Genomic DNA, 23940 nt, shown 5'->3' on the forward strand with positions numbered 1-23940 from the left:
CAAAGGTAAATATAAACTCTCTCCTAAAGAGCTAGAAGCGTTTTGTAATAGGACCACAAATGTTTTAAGTGTTGGAAGCAAGGCCATGGTTATCATCCTTGCCCCGAGAGAATTTCCAACAATGAGACTCCTAGAGCCTCTATGTTTGAAGCTCCAAAAGAGGATTCTCATTGCCAAGGATTTCTCCTTTCCTATGCTTGGGAAAAGATGGAAGAGCATGATGCCTTTATTTTGTTTGACCCTGGTTCAACTGACAACTTCATAGCCACGGAGTTGACCACTAAGCTAGGCATACAAGCCCACACGATGGGAGATGCATTGAAAGACAATGGAGCTATCAAGGGACAATACGTCTCTGTTACTTCCTTAATTGGAAAATTAAGGCTTCATGTCCAAATCTATGTGGATAAAAAGGATTTATTCATCTCCCCTCTCAAACATGAGAATGTTATCGTTGGGGCACCATGGTTTAAACGCATGGCTTCCAACATGAAGCTCCCTAAAAGGAGAATCTACTTCATCTACAGGGAAGAGAGCATGTATATAGATGCTAATGAGTTGGGGAACACCATGTCCCTGCAATAAATGGAATCGAGAGGAATTAGAGTTGTCTAATTTCCTAAATGGATTCCAAGATGTTTTCATTGATGACATCCCTAGTGAGCTACCTCTAAAATGAGGGATGATGACCATGCAATTGATCTCCTACCAAGAAGCTCACCGCCTAACAAGCCTCCTTATCGAGTTTCACAAGCTCAACAAGAGGAGATCATGAGGCAAGTGCATGAACTGGTGGAAAAAGGGATGGTGAGGTCTAGCTCCTCTCCATTTTGTTCACCATTGCTTTTAGTACAAAATAAAGATGACACATATCACATGTGTGTCGACTATAGAGCACTAAATAAGATCACTATCAAAAATAGATTTCATGTGCCGCACGTAGAAGATCTATTTGATAATTTACAAGTTTTGGCGTGACAAATTCTCCAAAGACATTCAAACTCATGATGGACAAAAATCTTCAGACCATTCAAATTCTCTTGAGGAGTAGAAGGGATACCTCCAGGTAATCTTTCAAGTTGTGAGAGAGAATAAGCTTTTCATTAATTTGAAAAAAAGTGAATCTTTCCTAGAAGAGATTCAATATTTAGGTCACAATATCTCTAAAGATGGCATTCGTATGGATCCAACAAAGTTAGAGATAATAAAAGGATGGCCTAATCCAAGGAATGTTGGAATTAGGGTTGCAGAGAAACACACACAGCTTGGAGAAGACGAAGGAAGCTCAAGGCACACAATAGAGAGTGTGTTACTTAGTGTGTAATGGAAAGATAGATAGCCCTAGAGTGATGGGCGTATATACAATGCACGGGGGAAAAAAACCTCCTAAAGAGGGAAAAAATGCCCCGGCGGTCCTAGTGTGTTCACACACATCACTACCACATGTATATGGTAACAAATCCCCCCTGGAGTGATGCGGTGAACGAGAGCTGGCACATGAGTAAAGGGAAGTGCCATGCCCTGAGGACAGGATCAGTCCACAAAGGGGAGTAAGCCCAAAGCTTTGCGGAAAGCTTCAAGCTTCTCACGAGACAATGCCTTTGTGAAAAGATCTGCAAGGTTGTCCTGTGTTGGCACATAAGCCAAGCTGATCTCTCCTGCTGAGAGCCTCTCCCTGACATAGTGGTAATGCACCTCAATGTGCTTTGTGCGAGCATGAAAAACTCGGTTCCTCGCAACTGCCAATGCGCTCTGACTGTCAGTGTAGATAGTGTTGGCAGTGTCCTGTCCAACACCCAAGTCAGCATAAAGGCGTCTGAGCCATACACACTCAACCGTAGCTGTGAAGACTGCCCTGTACTCAGCCTCACAACTCGAAGTGGCCACAGTAGGTTGCTTCTTGCTCAACCATGATATACATGAACTACCAAGCATGAAACAAAAACCACTTGTGGACACTCGCGTGTCAAAACAACCAGCCCAATCTGAGTCCGAAAAAGTATGTAAGTCTGGCGGCAATGATCCCCCCTTGGGATAAAACAAGCCAAGATGTAAAGTGCCACTAAGGTAGCGGAAAATCCTCTTGACAGCCTGCCAATGCTTAGACCCTGGGCTATGCATAAATCTGCTGACCTGCGAGACTGCAAACTGAATATCTGGCCTCGTGTTGCATACATAAATGAGGCAGCCAACAGCAGTTTGGTAAAGAGTGACATCAGCAGGATCGCCAGCATCATGTAGACTCAACTTCAAACCTTTTTCCATGGGAGTGGCAATAGGTTTGCAATCCTCAAGTCCAAGCTTACATAGCAATGTCTCTATGTAACTTTTCTGACACAAGGCAATACCACCATCACACTGCTTAAACTGTATACCCAAGTAATGATGCAACAGCCCCAAATCTTTCATCTTGAAAGTAGCATTCAAATCAGCCTTAAATTCAGCAATATGTCTCTCATTTGGTCCAGTGATCAGCAAATCATCAACATAAAGAACCACAATGAGAAATATATCATCCTCACGCTTTACATACAATGTGCTTTCTGTTGGACTGTTACGAAAGCCTCGTTTAACCAAATGAGTGTCAGCTTTCTCATACCAAGCACGAGGAGATTGCTTCAACCCATACAAAGCCTTCTTACATTTGCACACTTTGTCCTCTTGTCCTTTTATGACAAAACCGCGAGGCTGCGTTACATAAACTTCCTCAAATATGTCACCATTCAAGAAAGCAGTAACAATGTCTGATTGATGTACATCCCAACCAAAATGAGCTGCCAATGCACATAGAAAACGCACAGTAGTCATACGACAAGTGGGAGCAAAAGTCTCTGCATAATCTATGCCTTTTTGTTGTGCATAACCCTTTGCAACAAGTCGAGCCTTATGGTGATCGATCTCACCATCCGGCTTGCGTTTCAACTTGTAAACCCACTTCGTACCAATGGCCTTTTTGCCAGGAGGCAAATCACATAAAGTCCATGTGTCATTCTCTATAAGTGCATCATATTCTGATTTCATGGCAGCAATCCAATTTTCTGAATTCTGTGCTTCATCAAAAGACAAAGGCTCCTCAACATCATGTAAACTAGACACAGCCAAAGCATAACAATCTGATGCATAAGATGCATGGCGAGAGCCTGAACGAGTACGACTAGATAAAGGTGCATCCAATTTACTGTCACGCAAAGTGTGCACCAGCCATTTTGGCATACCTCTAGCCTGCTCATTTTCAGCCCTTTCCTCATCAAGTACATCATGTACATCTGCATCAGTAATAGGCTGTTCTAAAACATTTTCAGAAACCCCCATAGGCTGTACATTTGCCTCATTGGAACTTACATTCGTATTTCCACCACTGAAAAGAGGCAACAAAGTGTCATAAATGTCCTGTGAGCTTACATTACTGTCTCTAGTACATGATAGCAAGGGCTGAACAGAGTCTTCCACAAACACTACATCCCGTGAAACCAGAATACGTTTTGTTTGCGGATGATACAACCTGTAACCTTTGCTTTCAGCACTATAACCAACAAAAATACATTTGACAGCCTTATCATCCAATTTTCTGCGCTGCACTTCTGGCACCAAAGCATATGCCAAACAGCCAAAAACACGCATGTGCTCAATAGAAGGTTTTCTATCATGCCATGCTTCATATGGAGTAATAGACTGCAAAGCTTTCGTAGGACACCTGTTAAGTACATAAGTGGCACACACGATGGCCTCAAGCCAAAAGGAATGCGGCAAAGCTTGACTTTTGACCATACATCGTGCCATTTCCGTTAGTGACCTGTTTTTCCTCTCAGCAACACCATTTTGCTGAGGTGTATAAGGCACTGTACATTGGTGTTTTATCCCACGCCTAGCCAGAAATGCATTAAATTCATGAGACATATACTCCCCCCCTCGATCGGAACGGAGGGTGGCCATAGTACATTTTGAGACATTGTCAGCCATAGCCAAAAATTGTTTGAAGCACATAAAAACTTCGGACTTCGCGTTAAGCGGAAATACCCATGCATGCCTGGAGTAATCATCAATGAAAGTCACGAAGTACAGGTAATTACCCAAGGACGGAGTTTGCATGGGCTCACAAACATCACTATGCACAAGCTGCAACCTGCATGTGGCCCAAACTGAACCATCCTTTGGAAACTTAGAACGCTGCATTTTACCCAGAATACAGCCTTCACAAACATGTTTGACAGGTGCTTCAAGAGGCGGCAAAGAAGCAACCATATCAGATTTCTGCAAACGCAGCAAACTGGCAAAATTCAGATGACCAAAACGTGCATGCCAAAGTTTTGCATCTGAAATAGCCCTTGAATCTGCAACAGCATTTGCAAAATTTTGTCCACACTTGTCATACAAAGTGAGCTTATACAGCCCACGGCACAAAAGCCCAGATGCAACAATTTCATCACCAAAACTGAGATCATGAACTGTACATCTGTCATCCACAAATTTGACTACAAGTCCAAGTCTAGCAAGTGCGGATACAGACAAGAGATTCTTCTTGATCCCAGGTACATAAAGTGCATCAACAAGTGTGAAGGAACTGCCATTAGCAGCAGTGAGCACAATCTTTCCAACTCCCTGAACTGGATAAGAGGCGTTGTTGGCACAAGTGACTGAATTCCCATGAGGGATAGACTCGAGAGAGGTAAACAATTCACGATGTGAGGTAATGTGCTTTGTAGCACCACTGTCGAAATACCACACATGTGAATCTGCAGCAACTGACAAGCATGCATCATGGACAGCAGGATTGTAAGTGCACTCTGCGCTAAAAGCCCATTCTGCATCAACATCAGCATCACAATCTCCTTTCACAGAAGACTCAACAATGGCTGCATTTGTAGTGGAACCAGCATTTGCAGTGGAACCACCCTCTTTCTTCTTAGCCTCTTTGGCCTTCAACTTAGGACACGACTTGATCAAGTGATCATTGGCTTTACAATAATGGCAACGCATCTTCTTTTTGCCCTTATCACCAGAATTGCCAGACGAAGTGCTGCCAGCAGAAGCATTAGGAACAGAATTTTTGCCACTCGCAGCAGAACCATAAGAAGTGGCTGCATTACTGTTACCACCCTTTCTTTGAGAAGCAATAAAAGCCTGTTCAACTGCACGCTGCCTAGTCCTGTTTTTCTAGAAAGTGACTCTTGCAACAGCAATGTGCATAATGCATCAAACTTGACAACTTCAGGATTTCCTTGGGTCATGAGTCTCCAAGTACTAGCAAAAGTCTGGTAGGAATCTGGTAAGGCATCAAGAACAGTCTGCACAAGGGAACTGTCCGAAATGACTTCACCTGCAGAAATGAGTTGCTCATTGATATCCTTGACACTAGCAAGGAAAGTGTCCATATCATCTTCCTCATGCATAATCTTCGACTCTAGCTCTTTACGCAGCAAAGCAATTTTAGCCTCATTGCGGCTTGCATAAAGACCTGCTAGAATATCCCAAGCCTGTTTTGCAGATTTTGCTGAACGGATGTGAGGAATAATGGTGCGCTTCACAGACAACGCAATCAATGCATGAGCCTGTGCATCCTTAACATCCCAACGAGCTTGTTCTGCCGTAGGCAAAACAACTCTAACGGCTGCAATCCTTGCAGCAAGACCTGCAACATCCTCAACATCGCCTACATCTTCAGAACCAGGACGTACATCAATGCCCTGCACAATGTTCCAGACACCTTTTGACACAAGAACATGTTGCATCATATAAGCCCACATAGGGTAGTTGTCCCCATCCAACCTGTCCTCAGCAGCAAACATCTTGAACACATCTGTGTTGTTGTTGTCAGCCATGGTAAATGCTGCACCTGATGTGAAAACTGTCCGAAAATAGGAGAAATGGAGCGGGAACAACTTGTGCTATATAGCACAAACCGTAGAAGACTATAAGGCACCTGTTATGCAGAAAACGGCACTGACAGAAAATCTGCACAAAATGACGAAATAGCCTGTGCAGTACTGCTCGTAGTGGAAACGGAGGCCGAAATGAGCCCAAATCAAAATTCTGAGCAGACTAAGCTCTTCGAGCTTACCCAAAATATTTGTCGACCTGCGAACGCTCGCCAAAGCTCACTGAAATCGGAGAAAGTGAGCAGGCGTGTGCTGGAGTAGCTGGCGACTAAGCCCGGGAGGACGTGACCTGCTCTGATACCAATTGTTGGAATTAGGGTTGCAGAGAAACACACACAGCTTGGAGAAGACGAAGGAAGCTCAAGGCACACAATAGAGAGTGTGTTACTTAGTGTGTAATGGAAAGATAGATAGCCCTAGAGTGATGGGCGTATATACAATGCACGGGGGAAAAAAACCTCCTAAAGAGGGAAAAAATGCCCCGGGGGTCCTAGTGTGTTCACACACATCACTACCACATGTATATGGTAACAAGGAATCTATAGGAGGTATGAAGATTCATAGGTATGTGTGCATACTATAGATGCTTCATATAAAAAATTCTTGCTAATAGCAGGCCCATTACATGACTTAACAAAAAAAAGAACGTTAAGTTTTCATGGACTGCAAAAGTGCAAGAAGCTTTTGAGAAGCTTATCCCTCAACGTGTGCTCACACTACTAGATCTCTCAAAGCCATTTGAGGTCCAATGTGATGTTTGTGGTGATTGCCTTGGAGCTATTTTGCTTCAAGAAGGGCATGCCATAGCATATGAGAGTCAAAGACTCAACTTCGATAAGTGAGTATTGGGCAAGTACGAAAAAGAGCTACTAGCTATGCTATATGCCCTAAACACGTGGAAACACTATCTCTTGGGGACTCCATTCATCCTACAAATGGATCACAAAGCCTCAAGAACTTCATGATGCAAACCAAGCTCTCCAACAAACAAATGAGGTGGGAAAATTTTCTTTTTCAATTTAAATTTCATATTGCTCACATGGCTAACAAACACAATCAAGTGGTCGATGCACTTTCACGACGACCAAGGGTAAATGTGGTGTCTATAACAACTCACAATGATCTATCTTTTATGATAGATGAGTATGCTACTGACTAAAAATTTAAGTACGTAATTATAGCCTTTGCAATAGGGAAGAAAAAAAGAACCATTCACCTTGAAGGATGGTTATCTTCCAAACGGCAATAGGCTATGTGTTACTCACCCATACAATAAGAAAGTCATGTATGAATCCCATACTTCTCCTTATGCGGGGCAAAGAGGGAATCCATAATCTACTCTTCAAGGAGTAAACATGTATTTCTATAGGTCTACCATGAAAAGTAAACATACAAGGGTAGGTTCCAAAATGCGTGGTATACCAAAAGTTGAAATTTGATCGAGGGAAGTGTTAACCCTCACGGCACACGGACACCCTATGATCTATAAACGTTGTATTATTTAGAGTCAGGTACCGGGCTTGTCGGACCAATAGGAAAAAGGTAGAGTGATCGCCGATGAGAGGCGTACTCTAACTGGGACATTCAAGGGATTAGTTGGCTAAGCATGGGCGCCCAAGTGTGAATGGGGTGAGCTAATATAAAAGCCAACTAAACCTAATTTTACTCATTCTCTCATTTGTACAATAGAAGAGTGCTCTTGCTCCATCTCCATCTCCATCTTCTTCTTCTTCACCTCCTTGTGTGTGTGTGTGTGAGAGAGAGAGAGAGAGAGGGAGAGTGTGTGTGCGATCGAGCATTACGAAGGCACGACGGCGACGAAGCGGTTGAGCGCGGCACGACTGCAGCTTCCTCTTCATCGCGGCGAGGAATCCACCACGAAGGCGAGCGTAGAGCGGTGAGTGACACACCCTTTGCTCTCTTGAGCTTGCTAGTTTAGGCTTGTTGTGTGCTTGGAGCCGTTTGTGGCTCGCACACGGTGTATTGGCAAGTCCCTTGCTTCGACAGTGCGGCAAGGAGCGCACATTTTTGGCGCCGCTGTCGGGGATATGCCCTACACTAAACTCGGTTAGCACTTTACGCTTTCTTGTGGTGCAATTTCTATCATAGGAAAGGCAGGGAATGAGTGTGTGTAGTTGTGTGGAGATTTCTGTTTTTTGCGTTTTCTACGTTTTCTGGTTTGCACTGCACAGTTAGCATTTCTTGCGTTTTTGCATTTTCTGCATTTTCTGGTTCTGTCAAGTTTCAATTTCTGCAGTTTCTGCGTTTAATTTTCTGTCAAGTTCCAATTTTCTACAATTTCTTGCGTTTTTTCAATTTTTGCAATTCTTGTGTTTTTCTGTGCTTTTTCAATTTTCTGCAATTCTTGCGTTTTTTCAATTTCTGCGTTTTCTGCAGTTTTGCATTTAAAAAAAAAACTGTATTTCTGCATTATTAAAAAAATAATAATAATAATAATTTTTTTAAAAAAAGAAAGAAAAAAAATCTGGAAAATAAAAATGCGAGTGAGTGGACGGATAAATTTTCGAAAATAATAAAAAACGTGAGTTATAAAAACGTACGGGTTGGTTTGTATAAAAGATAGATCGAAATCGGTTCCCCAAGCCCAAGCCCAAGCCCAAGCCCAAGCCCAAGCCTCAGTCTTATGAGATATACTAGACTCACTCTTATATATATACCCTACTCCCTCAAGAGAGAATGAGAGCATGTGGGACAAGTCCTCCACTCTCCTCCTTTCTCTTCCCACTTGCACCCTTAGACCTTCTAGTTTGGGCCTAGTTCCCTACTGAAAATTGACAGTTTTAGGGATTCCGAGGGCATAGAGTGACCAAACGGAGGGCTATAAAGCACGGCACGACCCTCTGACCGATACGCTCGTTTCGAGCTATCACACGGCCCATTCCACGACACGCTCTAAAAAATCTAGCAAAAAAACAAACAAAAAACACGCTAAAAACTAGTCACAAGGCCTCCTAGAGCAGCTTTTTGACACCTTAGGGTATCAAAAGCACATGCACTTACGCTCTGGGCGGGTGCTAGAACACGAGCATATTGAGGGTGCCTCTGTTCATACGGACACCCATTACCCATCCACGATAAGCTGTAGACCCTTAGCGGGGACACAAGGTAGCACCACCCAAGACCCTAAAATAGCCGCTAGTGATTCCTCCTCCGACTCGGAAATCATGGAAGCATACCCTACCCAAAACACTGAGAGAGAAGGCCATGCACCTCCCGAAGCTCCACAGCCTAGTACTAGTATGTTTAGCCGTTTCATGGAAACATTAGGTAGAGCTACTCGCTCGGAACCTGATGCAAATGAAGCACACGAAGGGGGTGGGGAAGTGGAATCTCCTTTCACATCGCACGTGGACCCCACACCCCCAAAGAGTGTCCATGTGGATATCCTACCAACTTCTTACCAAGAAGGCCCTGTTGAGCTGCCTCCTTCAGAAGTTCCCTCTAGAGTACCGTTGGTGACAAGTAAAACCACGGGGAGCAACATTGCTTCTACCTCACAAGAAACCGTTAACACGTCGACTCTAGAAGGATTGTTCATTAATGACCATTGGACATACGACCTCCACACTGAGGTGTTGACGGATCTACACTCTGGCCACGCCTACCATGTAGGATGGATAGAGATTGTACAATCCACCTCTAGTGCCACGAGCATCGAAGATCAACAAAAAATGATCTGTAATGTTATCCATGGCGTTATTCAATCAGAAAGGCAAAACCGAGGGGTAAATATACTCTCAACTGGCCCCATGAGATTTCTGGATACGAGCAAGGCTCAACAGCCTACTCTATCACAAATGGAGACTCCTCTAATGAGCCCCATGGACCCATCTTACGTCATTTCACCTGGGGTCTCTATGCAATCTGAGCCTCCGAGCGAAAACTTTAGCTTTCCTAACTTGGCTCAACCCTCTATTAAGGAAAACCCAGTGCTCACTCCAGGGATAAGCCTGAAAAAGAATGTACCGATGACATCTACGGTTAGCGCAGTGCCACTACCTAGTGTCGTAGTACCTAATATGGGGCCTCGACTGTATGTGCCTCTAGCCCCTTATGCACACATGGCCCCCACACCTCCAATTGTACCACTTGCTTATGCTCCTCGAGTGCCGCTCCCTAGCTCTTATCCGAGTGGACCTATGCCCGGTTATGTTCCATATCCTGCATCATCCACACATATGCCAAGACCGGTACCCGTTCCTCTCCCACATATGATTCCAAGAGTACCTCCACCGGCCCTGCCTCCTCACATAGGTGACTTGGCAGCGTTTTCTCAAACCATAGGTCGATCTATCGCGGAAAATATGCGTCACGCATCTGATAGAGAGCCTAGAAGTAAGGCAGTACAAATTGCCAAACTCACGCAAAAATTCAATGGGGACGAAGATGCTAGGAAACACATTGAAGTGTTTGAACAAGTATGTGATTCCTTAGGGGAACGCAATGAACTACATAAGTGCAATGCCTTAAGCTTGACATTAAGTGGGAAGGCTGGAGATTGGTATAGGACCCTAAGGGTGGACGAGAAAACAATCTACCCTACCCTTCGAAGGTTGTTTCTAAAGGAGTACATACGAGAAGGTGTGCTTTGGGGTGTAGCATCTCAGCTACAGAAGGCCGAACGTAAGGAAGGAGAGTCAGTAAGGGACTTCATTAGTCGTCTAAAGCACTTAAACTCTCGCTGCCCTGTAAATGAGCGCTTCAACAATAACCAACTGCTTGATCGATTCATTCGAGGGTTGAGGAATGAAGGAATCTATAATGGACTAGTGATTAGAGGTATCACAACCTGGGAAGATGTCACTGCCAATGCAATCCAATTAGAGGACAACTTGATGATAGCAGGCATGAGGGTGTCTACTGACACGAGATCCACTAGCTCACAAGCCATTGAGTATGAACCCATGACTGCAAAGCCCATGGCCAATGAGCCAAAGGTATTTGAGACATTCTTGACAGACCTCACCAAGGCAATCCAAGAGTCTCTTAAGGATAATCGACCCCCTCAAAATAGTCACATGTATCCAAGAAGGGAGCAACAATGGTGTTCCATTTGCTTAGGTCCACATAGCACTAGTGAGTGCTCTACGTTTAGAGCAAAATTTAATGGAACTTGCAACGCATGTGGTAGGTATGGTCACCAAGCTAAGGATTGTTTAATGATCAAACGTATGATGGCAAATAGACCACTTGTAGCCTGGACGGATGCACCTCGAGCTCCTGTATTGATGCCTGCTCCACCTGTTGAGCAACTACCGCAACACATGGTCCCTAGATCTCAAAATGTTGTACAAGCTACACCGTTACCACCTCCTGTGCTAGGACCGCAGCCCCCGCATCCAAGGGTCTCCCCTATGAACCAAGTGGGTTGCGAGCCATCTAATGCTTATACAGATGGCTGTGAGGAGGAAATAGACACTAGTATTGCCTACGGACTTGATATATTGGAAGAGGGTCCTATACACTACATGGAAGATTGTTGGGGGCAAGTCAAGCCGGTTTATCAAGCTGCTGCTCTTGCATCCAGAGGTCAAAATATCAACACCCAGGCTAGGAGGCCACCTCTTCAATGCTACGAGTGTGGTGGACCACATCGAGCAGCGGAGTGCCCTATTAGGTTGCAAAAGAATGCTGCACAGATGCAAATGAATCAAGGGAGCACGTCTGCAATGCCAATACTCACATGTAATCGTTGTGGCATAGATCACTTGATTGCCCAATGCCCCTATAACCCAAATGCGCCTAAAATCACACCCCTAAATTGGGTCGAAATTGCTAGTGTGAGATCGCCAATACCACCCGTCGCACCCGCTTATGCGATTACACGGTCCATGCTTCAAGGGCCAGGCCATATCCTTGAAGAGAGAAATACCGCGTCAGTTATCCAAGCAAAGAAAAAGAAGACACGAAGGAAGAGGTCGGAGAATATGGGAAATTCAAAGCCAAGTTCCAAAACAAACATAGGAACAGGAGATGACCCCGTGTATATGAATGACCTCGAGGATGATTCAGATTCAATCGAGACAATGGAGACTAGAACCAATACCACAAAGGGAAAGACCGACAAAGAAAACCGTAACATGGAACCAAATGAAAACCGAATAAGAGAAAACCATAAAGAGCCTCTGAAAACACCACAAGTGTTTCCAAATCCAATCCAAGACCCCCAAGATAAACCGCAGGGGCAAAAAGGGAAAAATCGTAAAAAGAAGATTGGGACGTACCCAAACCTAGTAGATGAGATTGAGCAGGTGAAACATCTAAGAGGTTTAGTGGAGGAGACTCAAAGGAAACTAGAACCAGAACCCATGCATGTCAAAATTCATGACACAGTGTTTCCCACGCAAGTTCATCCACCCCACATGAACCATAGACCGTTAGCCATATCTAGTATCATCCAAGAAGGGAGTGAGGACGGGACATCAGAAAGTGAGCATACACCCTTCTTGTTGGAAAGGATGTTTAACGAAGGAATACCTGATCCCATTGAGGAATATGAGATTCCATCCTCACCAGTTCCTAGTCAAGGACCTACACCCTGCAAAATGCCAATGAATGTTGCCAAACTAGTGGACTTCATGTCTTCTGAGGTCCGAACCACGATCATAGCAAAGCTGTATGGAGATCCTGAGTTATTCCTTGCACTTCGAGCATTCCTTAACGGAGAGCTACGAACGGGATTACCGCAGTTTGCGCAACCAAATAGGCCTGACTCGATTATGATTGATGAGGAAAATCATGTGCAATCACTTGACTTAGATGGACACGAGTCTGTGATCGAGGTACCCATTAACGAATTAGGGCAGTATTTTGAAGGCGACGAGTCTAATGCGACCCTACCCATCACTACCAAGGGATTAACTATAAAGGGAATTCTTGATGGTGGTGCGGGAGTTAGCATCGTTACAAAAGATTGTTGGGAATCCATGGGAAAGCCCCGCCTCAGTGTTACTAACATTGTGGTAAAGATGGCAAATGGTACCATAGCCAAACCTATGGGGATGCTCAAGGATCTTAAGATCAAAGTTCTAGGACACAAGGTACGACATACATTCATTGTAATGGATTTCTCTAAACACCTTATGTCATATGAAATGATTTTAGGACGACCATTCATGAGGGAAGCACAAATGGTTCATGATTGGTCTAAAAATCATCTCTATTTGCAATTCCAAGACTCTGTCCTTAGAGTGGATTTGGTGACTGGTAAGGTACACCCCTTAGGGAGTAAAACCATTATTGATCATCCCTCTGACACCACAATTCACTCGGCCCCACTACAATATTGTTACACTTGTAAGAAGGATACAGACATTGGCCAAGATTCTCCTTATATGGATATCCTACCTGGGATGACTGAGTCGGATAATGTGGATTGGGTCCACCTAGCATCAACCATAGACACTTGGGGAAATAGGGGGACGACCTGGGTAACACCTGAGGGGGATGAAATGCCTATACCCTTAAATATGCTACAAGCAATGCATATCGCTTCTGACAAGACTCATCCTAATGTAACGAAGAAAACATACAAGTGGGTCCCTAAAGCTTCTTTAGTGACCATAGCTAGTGCAAAAAAACAGAAGCCTTGTAAGAAACGTACCACTCGCTCCAAGAAAAGTAAGCAAATGTTGCGATGGATCCCTAAACGACTATTGGAAGCCCAAGGCTACTATCAAGGAAATGATCAAATCTGGGTGCCAAAACGTAGATTGTGCTCTTACCTATCACCTGACCCAAGTGAGCCCAATCCCGTAGCTCCAAAACGAATCAATGATCGTGGAAAGAAAAAAATCACAGAATGCTACACACCCGCTCCCGAGCTAGTTTGGGTACCAAAGAAAGAACGATTTGTTCCACCTAGCTCAGGAAGGGGGGAGTCCCATGAAGCTTCTAGCTCCTCATGTAATACATCCATAGAGGTAAAAGCTTCTACACAACCATCCATAGTAGTGGACCTCCATGAAGCTACAAAAGAATCCACACCTCCCAGTGTTCAAGAATCACCTAATGAACCACTTCAAGTTCGATCCTGGGAGAGTACCTTACCACCGTTGCAGCTTGACGAGGCACCTAGGGTAATAGAAAACTACTGGCAAAAATCCTCACCTATTACCAACTGGAACAATTGGTTTCAAAGGGTGACAAGCTCATTTCAAACGGTATGATCTACCCAAGGAAGGGGGGAGTGTTTGCTGACAGTCATCATTCACTTGCTTCCCTCTCAACCTTTTTCCCTGACCTCTTAATCTCCAATCTTAGGGAATGTACATATAAAGCTTTATACTCACAAAAAACAAAAAATAAAGAGCAAGAGCAATTAGCAAACGAGTATGCACATTAAAAGTCAAAACATTGACTCAGACCTACACATGTCACAATTGGTACAGTGAAACAGAAACCTATGTCATGAAACACCTTTGATCCTCATCACTTGAGTGATGGAGGGTAGGTAAGATTAGTACGATAGGAGTGTTTCTGTTTTAGAGTTGAGAGATTAGCAAAGTTCTCTTTTCCCACTAATGTGCCTCCTGGAGGTATTCCTTTTGTTTCCTAGTGTGTACATGAGTGTGTTGCTATTGGTAGGATTTGGACCTTCATGGAACCTTTCTCTCGTTCACACTTCAAATCAAGCGCGACCATCAACACAAACAGGTGTTTTATGTCCATTAGCATTGCCCTTATCTTTTTGCATCTATGTTTGTCTGCTTTGATTGTGATTGGTAGCATAATATTCAACGCATTTGCTTAGTATCAAACATTTAATTCAATGTAATGTTTTGTCATAATCACTTGTCTAGGTTTAAAAATCAAGCAGTCTGACTAAGCTAGTTTGACCAAGCTAGGTATTAGAAATCTTCTCTTAATACCATGGGGAATGCCTTCCTAATAAGCAATCGTTACTTAGGTTCTTAATCCGATTTAGGCAGCATTGTATGAAATGTACTAGGGCTTTCTAGTGGGCTTAACCCTATTGACCTTTAGCTTAAGTATTATAAAGGGAGTTTACTAATGTGATGAGCCTGGGGAGGGTAACAGTGTTATATGACCCCCCAAAGTTACAAATTAAAATGCTAAAAATGAACAAACAAAAAATCAAAGTGCCACAATGTAAAATCTTACGCTGGAAGAGAAATCTCAGCTTGAATTGGTACTTCACTCACATGTATCGCCTATGGTACTAGAGCCCTAGAGGTTCCCAGTGTGGGCGCTTTTCCTTGAAAAGCAAAAAACCCAAGGTATACAAAATAAGCACACACATCAAATTGAATCAATGTGAAAAGACTTTGGGGGGTCAAAGAAAAAGTAATCAGTCAGGCGATGATTTCATGAGAAATTCCTTTTATGGTAGCTTAACTACAAGGTTTTCTAGATATAGCCTCTAGTCAGCCCTCGAACATGAATACTTGGCTCTCGCGATTAAACAACTTAATTGACCACAGAAAATTAAGAAGCTTACCCATGGTATTAATATTCGATCTCTAGTGCCTTTTGACCGTTAAATTAGCGACCCCGGACTTGTTTGATTTTTTACCTTTACATCTGTTTATGCATTTGATTACATTGCAATTTAATGTTCATTGCTACCAAATTGTTTGAAATTCTTTTACCAATCAATTTTTCTACCTAAAACTGCATATGCTTTTTAAGAGAATGCAATTACTGTGCCAATGTTGTTTGATTTTGCAGTGATTGAAGAAGGCTAAGGACATTCATCTCAAATGCTTTTCCACCTCGACGAACCAACTTCAACTCAATAGCTTCCGAGGACGGAATCTACATCAGGAAGGGGGGCATGTTAACCCTCACGGCACACGGACACCCTATGATCTATAAACGTTGTATTATTTAGAGTCAGGTACCGGGCTTGTCGGACCAATAGGAAAAAGGTAGAGTGATCGCCGATGAGAGGCGCACTCTAACTGGGACATTCGGCTAAGCATGGGCGCCGAAGTGTGAATGGGGTGAGCTAATATAAAAGCCAACTAAACCTAATTTTTACTCATTCTCTCATTTGTGCAATAGAAGAGTGCTCTTGCTCCATCTCCATCTCCATCTTCTTCTTCTTCACCTCCTTGTGTGTGTGTGTGTGTGTGTGAGAGAGAGAGAGAGAGAGGGAGAGTGTGTGTGCGATCGAGCATTACGAAGGCACGACGGCGGCGAAGCGGTTGAGCGCGGCACGACCGCAGCTTCTTCTTCATCGTGGCGAGGAATCCACCACGAAGGCGAGCGTAGAGCGGTGAGTGACACACCCTTTGCTCTCTTGAGCTTGCTAGTTTAGGCTTGTTGTGTGCTTGGAGCCGTTTGTGGCTCGCACACGGTGTATTGGCAAGTCCCTTGCTTCGACAGTGCGGCAAGGAGCGCACAGGAAGCAACTTGGATGTTTTAGTCGACACGCTTAACGAGAAAACACACTCTGTGCCTGTCAAAAAGACTATTAAGGCACATCAAATGGCAACCCTCTTCAGATCTCAAATTTTCAAGCATCATGGCTTTCCAACACCCATAGTGTCGGACAAAGATCCTAGAATGACCAGTAAGTTCTAGAAGGGTCTCTTTGAGAATCTAGGAAGTAGATTAAATTTCTCTTTTGGTCTATCACAAACGGATGACCAAAGTGAAATAACTAATCTAACGATTCTTGATATACTAAAAGCGTATGTCATGGAAGTAGATCAATGTTCTCAATGATAGAAGTACCTACCTCTTATGGAGTATGCGTACAATGATATTGTACATACTTCTACGGGGAAAGTACCTTTTAAGATTAAAGAAGGAAGATCCAAACGTCCCTTACTACTTAAAGTACATGGGAAGATATGCGTACTGATGAATATAGCCGACACCTACAAGAATCTTTAAATACAAAGATTAAAGGGGTTATATCCATCTCACAGGAAAGGCAAAAAGGGCTGCTGCTAATAAGCACAAAAGAGCCTTAGCCTTTAAGGAAAATGATTGGGCCTTGCTAAAGTTTCTCAAGGCTCATCTAAGGCATACTACGGGCAAGAGTCCTACGGACCACCAAGAGTATGATGCTAAACTAACAAAAAGATACTATGGTCCTTAAAATTCTTAAGCCAGTCAATGAGATGGCTTATCAATTGAAGTTGCCCAAACATTGGCTCATGCATAATGTTTTCCATGAGAACCTACATAAGCCTTACAAAGGAGCACCATCAAAAGAAGCAATAGTTACAGACCCTCCAAAAATCGAAGATCAAGAAGTAGTACTTCAATCTAAGTCCATCCTATGACATGAAGACAAGGTATTGAGAAATGGTAAGATTATCTGACGATATCTTATTAAGTTAAAGAATTATCCTTTTAAAGATGCTAAATGGATGCAAGGAACCTAGATTAAGGATAATATGAACCTTGTCAATGCTTACAATGCTGCACTAGAGTAAGCATATGAAAATGCATTTTAAATGAAAAATATTTTTGTCTTATAAGACTAGTTCTCTTATTATTGTGCACAAATTTAAATAGTATGCATGCTTAGAATCATGTTTGTGGTGACAACGTCTCCCAAACACCAAGTAGAATTTGTCATTCTACTTTGGAAGTATGATATGGACTAAAGAGCAGACATGCTTCTGGCAGCTAAGTCTCCCAAGCACCAAATGGACTAGTCATCCATCTTGGAATGATGTCGTAGGGTAAAAAGGGTCCTCTACCGCTAAGAAACATGGACTAATGACTAGGCTATAACTTCTCTACCTCATAGTCGAGGACGACAATGATTTCAAGAGAGAGGTAATGTCATAAAGTATAATATCTAACTTTACCAAATGATTTTCTCATATTAAACTGATCATTTAATGTGGGTGAATAAACGGGAACAAGAGTTAGAATAGAGACATGTGGTTCTAGACCTATCTCAACACAGGACCAAAAGGAGAGATGGTTGCATCTCAACAGGGGTCCAAAAGGAGATGGTCTATCAAAGAGCAATGTGCAATAAGTGCTTCTAGGCTTACCTTAGCAGGGGACCAAGAGGAGAGATGGTTACATCATCTCAATAGGGGTCCAAAAGGAGGTAGTCTATAAAAGAGCAATGTGCATCCAATGGAGCTTAAAAGACCTTAGGGTTAGCTTCATTAAAGGCCTCCAATGGTTAGTGTTGAAAGTCCTTTGACCTTAGGCAAGCTAGGGCTGAGCTTGAGGTGGGAACCCGATCTAAGCTTGAGGTGCTTGTCGTGCTCGATGACTAAGGTGCTTGAGGTGCTTGTCATACTTAATGAGGAAGGTGCTTGATAAGCTTCCCATGCATGGGGGGTAAGGTGCTTGCGTCAAAAAAGAGACCCTACAAACTTAATGAGGAAGGTGCTTGAGAAGCTTCCCATGCATGGGAAGCAAGATGCTTGAGTCAAAAAGAGACCCTACAAAATTAATGAGGAAGGTGCTTGAGAAGCTTCCCATGCATGGGGGGTAAGGTGCTTGAGTGAAAAAGAGATCCTACAAAGGAGGGAGAAAGTCCCAAAGTTAGGGGAATCTTTGACTTAACCTCCCACTCACCCAAAGGGCACCCTTTTCTCAAGGGGCACATGGGACACATGTCAGACTCTCCCTATGCTTAGCCACATGGTGTGCTTGAATGCTATTGGTTGGGCTAAAGAGGGGTCCAATGAGCTTCTAGGTAAGGAGGACACTTGTCCAAAGACTACCCATGTACTTGAATGCATGTTGTATGTGATTGGCTAGGGGGAGAGGGGTCCAATGAGCTTGAAGCATGTGGAAAGATTAGAACTCGCCCCAAGCAAGCAAGGGGGGCTATACACCACACACACACACACACTCATTTTGTGGATCATTCTCACTGGGTGAAAGTTGAGGAACTCCACTTCCTTCTCCAAGCTTGTGAGAAGTGAGAGCCTACACCAACACTCTTGGCTATGGAATGCAAATCCAACCAAGATCCATGCTTCAATGCTTAAGCTTGCCATCTTCTCCATCTTCATTACTATGCTACTATGTATGCTAGCAAGAAGATTGATGATAAGTGAGGAACTATTTCTTTCTCCTATGGAATGTTTCTTCTTCCTCTTCCCTACCCTCATTCCTCGGTAGCTCTCTCCACCTTCGAAGGTGTTTGAGGCCTTGGGACCAAGGCTTGGGATAGTTAATGCTTTCTACAAAGTTTATGTTATGTTTGTGATGCATGAGGCTTTCCATCTTCATTGCATCACCTAGGTCACAAGGAACACAAAGATTGTATTGTACCAAGTCTCTCTTGATGGGAGAAACTATAATACAAATGCCTATTGGAGGGGGGGCCTGCTCCATATGAATCTAGTCCTCAACTATTGTCGTGTTCTCTAAACTCTCTCTCTCTCTCTCTCTCTCTCTCTCTCTCTCTCTCAAAAGTATTGTTCATGCCAAGTTAACTAAGTGCCATGTTTATGTTGCTACCATCAATTAAGTTCACCCGCTATGCTCACAAAGTAATCTCACAAAAGTGCTTCATCTAATTTCCTAATTCCGCTACTCTCAAAGTTCATAGGCCATTTCCATTAAATTATGTACAAACTTTGCTAAACAAATTTGGACTTGATGATTGCGAACCAATTGCCACTTCCATGGAGACACGTTTGAAGTTAAGTTTGCATGATGCTGGAGAATCTGTAGATGGTATGTCTACTAGAAAACTCTTGGTTGCCTCATTTATATATACATTACAAGGCCATATATTCAATTTGTAGTCTCACAAGAGAAGATTTATGTATAGCCTAGTGTATAATTATTAACAAACAACTAAGAGGACCTTTCACTACTTGAGTGACACTACACATATTGGGTTGCTTTATCCCAAGGGGGAATCATTGCCGCTAGATTTACATGCTTTTATTGATTCTAATCGGCTAGTTGCTACGACATATGCATGTTCACAAGTGTTTTTTGTTCATGATCAATAGTTCATGCATATCATGGTTGAGGAACAAGCAACATACAATGGACACCTCTAGTTGCGAGGCTGATTACGAGGTAGCTTTCACAACTACAATTAAGTGTGTGTGGCTTAGACGCCTCATGGATGATCTGGGACTTTTGACACTCTCATCTAACTAACAATTAGAGCGCATTAGTAGTTGCAAGGAATCTAGTCTTTCATGCTCGTATAATGCACATTGAGGCACATTATCACTATTGCGGGGAGGGACTCTAAGGTTGAGGGATCAGCTTAGCTTATGTGTAACCTTGCGGATCTCTTTACAAAGGCATTGCAAAAGTTTAAATATTTTTACAAAGTTTTGGGATTGCTTCCCTTGTGGACCGATCATGTCCATAGGGCACGGCACTTCGCTATACTCCATGTGCCAGCTCTCCTCCACCACATCACTCCTAGGGGGGAGTTTGTTGCCATGCATATGGTAGCGATGTGTGTGAACACACTGAGGACCATTAGACACTTTCCCCTCCCAGCTTTGTATATATTCCCATCACTTTATGGCTATCTTATCTTGTATTCACAACACACTAAATATTACATTTTTAGTTGTGTGTCTTGAGATTCTTCTCCATCTCCAAGCTATATGTGCATTCTTGCAACCCTAACTCCAACACATGTTGATCAAAGCATTTCCAAGCACGAGTAACAACAATCCTTGCTTAACAATTCTATCATGAAATTGTTTTCCCACATCAATATCTTGCATAATGCCTTATACTTTCAATATGAAGCACTAGGTGATCGCATATGTATAGGAAACAACTAGAGCATAGTTGACCTATATGTCTACCGAAGCATTGGTAAGCACGACAAATTTTCTTCAATGACTCCTAGTTAATAACCTCTAGCATCCTAAGTACCAATGGCTTTGTGCTAGAGGCTCAATTGATTAGTTAGCCTTCTAAGACAATAACGTTCCCTAGAATTTTCATCTACAAGTATACAAATAAGAGGGGAGAAAAATTGGACCGGAGGTCATTAAAACCCTTATATTACACACACACCCTTTGCAAAGTTTCCAAAAACATTTTTGGAAGCCTTATTCTCAAAGGATGAAAAATGTAAAAACAAATCCCAAGGTAACACATTCAAAAACATATATGCATAAGGGATTTAACATCTCGAACAAAGGGGCAATTCACTTAAGGTGCTTTTAATAAGCTCCTTAAGGTAAGAGTTTACAGAAGTGGTATACATGTGGATTGCATATGTTGATTGATGTTCTCCATAAGCATGCTCCTTGTCAAGTAAATCACTTTTGCCAATATCACCATGCATCATGCTGCCTTTGAAGGCAAGCATTCATGCAACTAGATGATGATATAAAAAAAGGAGGATTTGAAAGGCTACTCTAGGCTAACAAGGTTGTCATAAGAAAGAGGCACCGCTATGCGTGAGCGCGAGAGAGAGAGAGAGAGAGAGAGAGAGAGAGAGAGAGAGAGAGAGAGATCTACCTGCGTGCGCTTGGTTTTCTTGTGGGTAGAAACTCAAACAATCTCTTAAGTATTATTTTGTCTATTTGCTTGCCTACTTGCATACTAAGAATGCCAATTGATGCTTGTGTTGACCTACAATACCCTCAACTTTTTTAGATGAGTGTTCAACATACAATCTTTCCACTCCTATAGCACTATTTGAAAGTAAGCCAATAAAGTAAGCCAATATTGGCTTACTTTATTTGAAAGTAAGCCAATAAAGACAACTTCAGAGTGAATGCTTTGAAGAAGTAGGTAAGAGCAAGATATGAACTTCCATGTTCTTCCAAGATATGAACATCCATGTTCTTCTACAAAAAATCCACCATGAACATGTAGAAATTACCTTCACTCTAATGGCAAAAGGTAATTTGTTTTTTGATAGCTGCCTTCAAAAGATCACAAGAATGAGCTAGACCACCATTGCACACAAATGTATTATTCAAACTTCTAACCCTAGTAACTAGCCTCTTAAGGACGTGCCTACACCCACTACAATTAGCGATCCCACATGTTCTCTACTACTCGCTCTGTTCTCCTCTCATTAGAGAGAATCTTCACAAATTCCCCTCAGCACATTGGTCGAAAGACTCTCCAACTCAAAACAATCACCAACTATCTTGGTTGGCCTAGAGCTTGTGATCTCAAGATTGCAAACAATCATCGAAGCTAAGAAGTTTGTTGTGGTAGGCTTGCTATCCTCTACACAAGCGACATTGGTTTTAAAAAAACGAAACTATTGTGCCTTGCTCCCTCACATGCTGCACGTCCCCTCTGGTTGGCATCCTCGTGCCTCTTTTTCACTTCAAACTTAACACCTTTTACATTTGAGTTCCTCCCAACTTCCTCTTGCTTTGCTTATCCAAAGAGCATATGTTTACATTCCCCTTAATTGGACCTTTTTGCACAAATCCTGGCATTAAAGTAAGACCCTAATACCAATTGGCACTCAAACTTCCTACAGAAATCTACTGAATATCTTTCCCACCAATTACTAATATAATCCCGCAGTTGGCCCAACGTCGGATTCCTTTGTTATCTTTCTAGCAGCTTCCCACCAAAACGGGTTCAAAAAAATACTTCCCACCTTAGACGGCTATGGGGACCAATGAGACGTAGAGTTGTGAAAGTACCTTATAAGTTATCCCCATCCCAAAGGCTTTGATGGATTGGTTCTCTCCATTGAACAAACAGTGGGGCATGAATTGGCCACAATCAAGATGGAAGGAAGTCACCAAGAACATATGGTGCCCACAGTGACCATTCGGTATGAAGGTCTTTCTGTGGAAGGTACTGTGAGGAGCCTTGCCGACTGGGTGAAGGCTCTAGCCAGGGGGATTGGCCCGGATAGATGCTCTCAATGCAGAATGGCTAGCGAAGACCTCTCCCACCTATTCAAGGAATGCCCTACGATCAGTGGCCTTGTAGGTAAGATATGCAAATGGGTGCAAAGAACATGAGATAGGCTTCTATAACAACGATCTGTTCTTGAGAGAGAAGGTTCTTAAAAGCCAGGAGCTGCTCATTGCAACACAAATTGTTAGATTCCCCTATTAGCTGATGTATTAGTGATCTCTTAGAGATGTCATGGCTCGGCATGACCATGGCAAGAATTTGTAAATTTTTGCGGTTGTGAGTATAATTTACTCACCATTGTGAGTTTTCCCCCCAAAAAGAATAAGAAATCTACTCAATATTTGATCCTGGTATTGAAAAAAAAGTTATGAGTGCATTTCGCATAGTAGGGGAGCGTAGGGGAGCTTGGTTGAAACATGTATTTTGGAGCCTTCTCATAACAACATTTAACTTCAAGAAAGATCGTAGCTACCCTTTGGATACATGAGGGTGCTAGCACTTATTCTAGGGCCCTAATTCTAAAAGTTCCCATGCCTTCTTTATCAAGATGGAAGACAATTGTGACGAACATATGGTACCCTCAATGGCCACTGGGGATGAAGGTTTTTCTGTGGAAAGTCCTTTGAGGAGCCTTACCTACTGGTGTGAAGATCCTAGCTAGAGGTATTAGTCTAGATAGGGGCTCACAATGTAGAATGACCAAGGAGGATATACCTCACTTGTTCAAAGAGTGTCTGACTATTTGCAGATTGGGGCAGGGAAGGTATGCAAGTGGGTTCAAAAGTCCTGGAAGGTAGGGTTGGGTAAGAACGATCTATTCGTGGGTGGGAAGGTATTGAAGAGTCAAGTGTTACTTATTGGAATACAAATCGTTAGATACTACTACTTCAAACAAGTGTGAAAGGCCAAAAATTGACGGATCTTTGAGAGACAACTAAGAAAGCAGGGAAGTGATTGTTGCAATTGGGAAAAGAAGGAACTCTGAGGAATGGAACATGACGATTGATGCCACAACAACTAGGTAGTGGATGAGTCCTATTCAGGTCAATGCTTAGCTTAGACTTTCACTAATACCTCTACCAATGTTCAGGGGTGGCCCCCCTATCATGCAATGTATCTATGTTGATAGAAGAAGTTATGCTTGTCACAAGCATGACTCGAATTTGTAAGTTAGTGGTTTCACTAATATAATCCACTCACCATTGTGAGTTTTGAAAAAAAAAAGAAAAAAGATATGTATCCTACTTCATACCACAAC

This window comes from Adiantum capillus-veneris, chromosome 5 (assembly GCF_014529385.1).
Source record: "Adiantum capillus-veneris isolate H3 chromosome 5, ASM1452938v2, whole genome shotgun sequence".
Taxonomy (NCBI): domain Eukaryota; kingdom Viridiplantae; phylum Streptophyta; class Polypodiopsida; order Polypodiales; family Pteridaceae; genus Adiantum; species Adiantum capillus-veneris.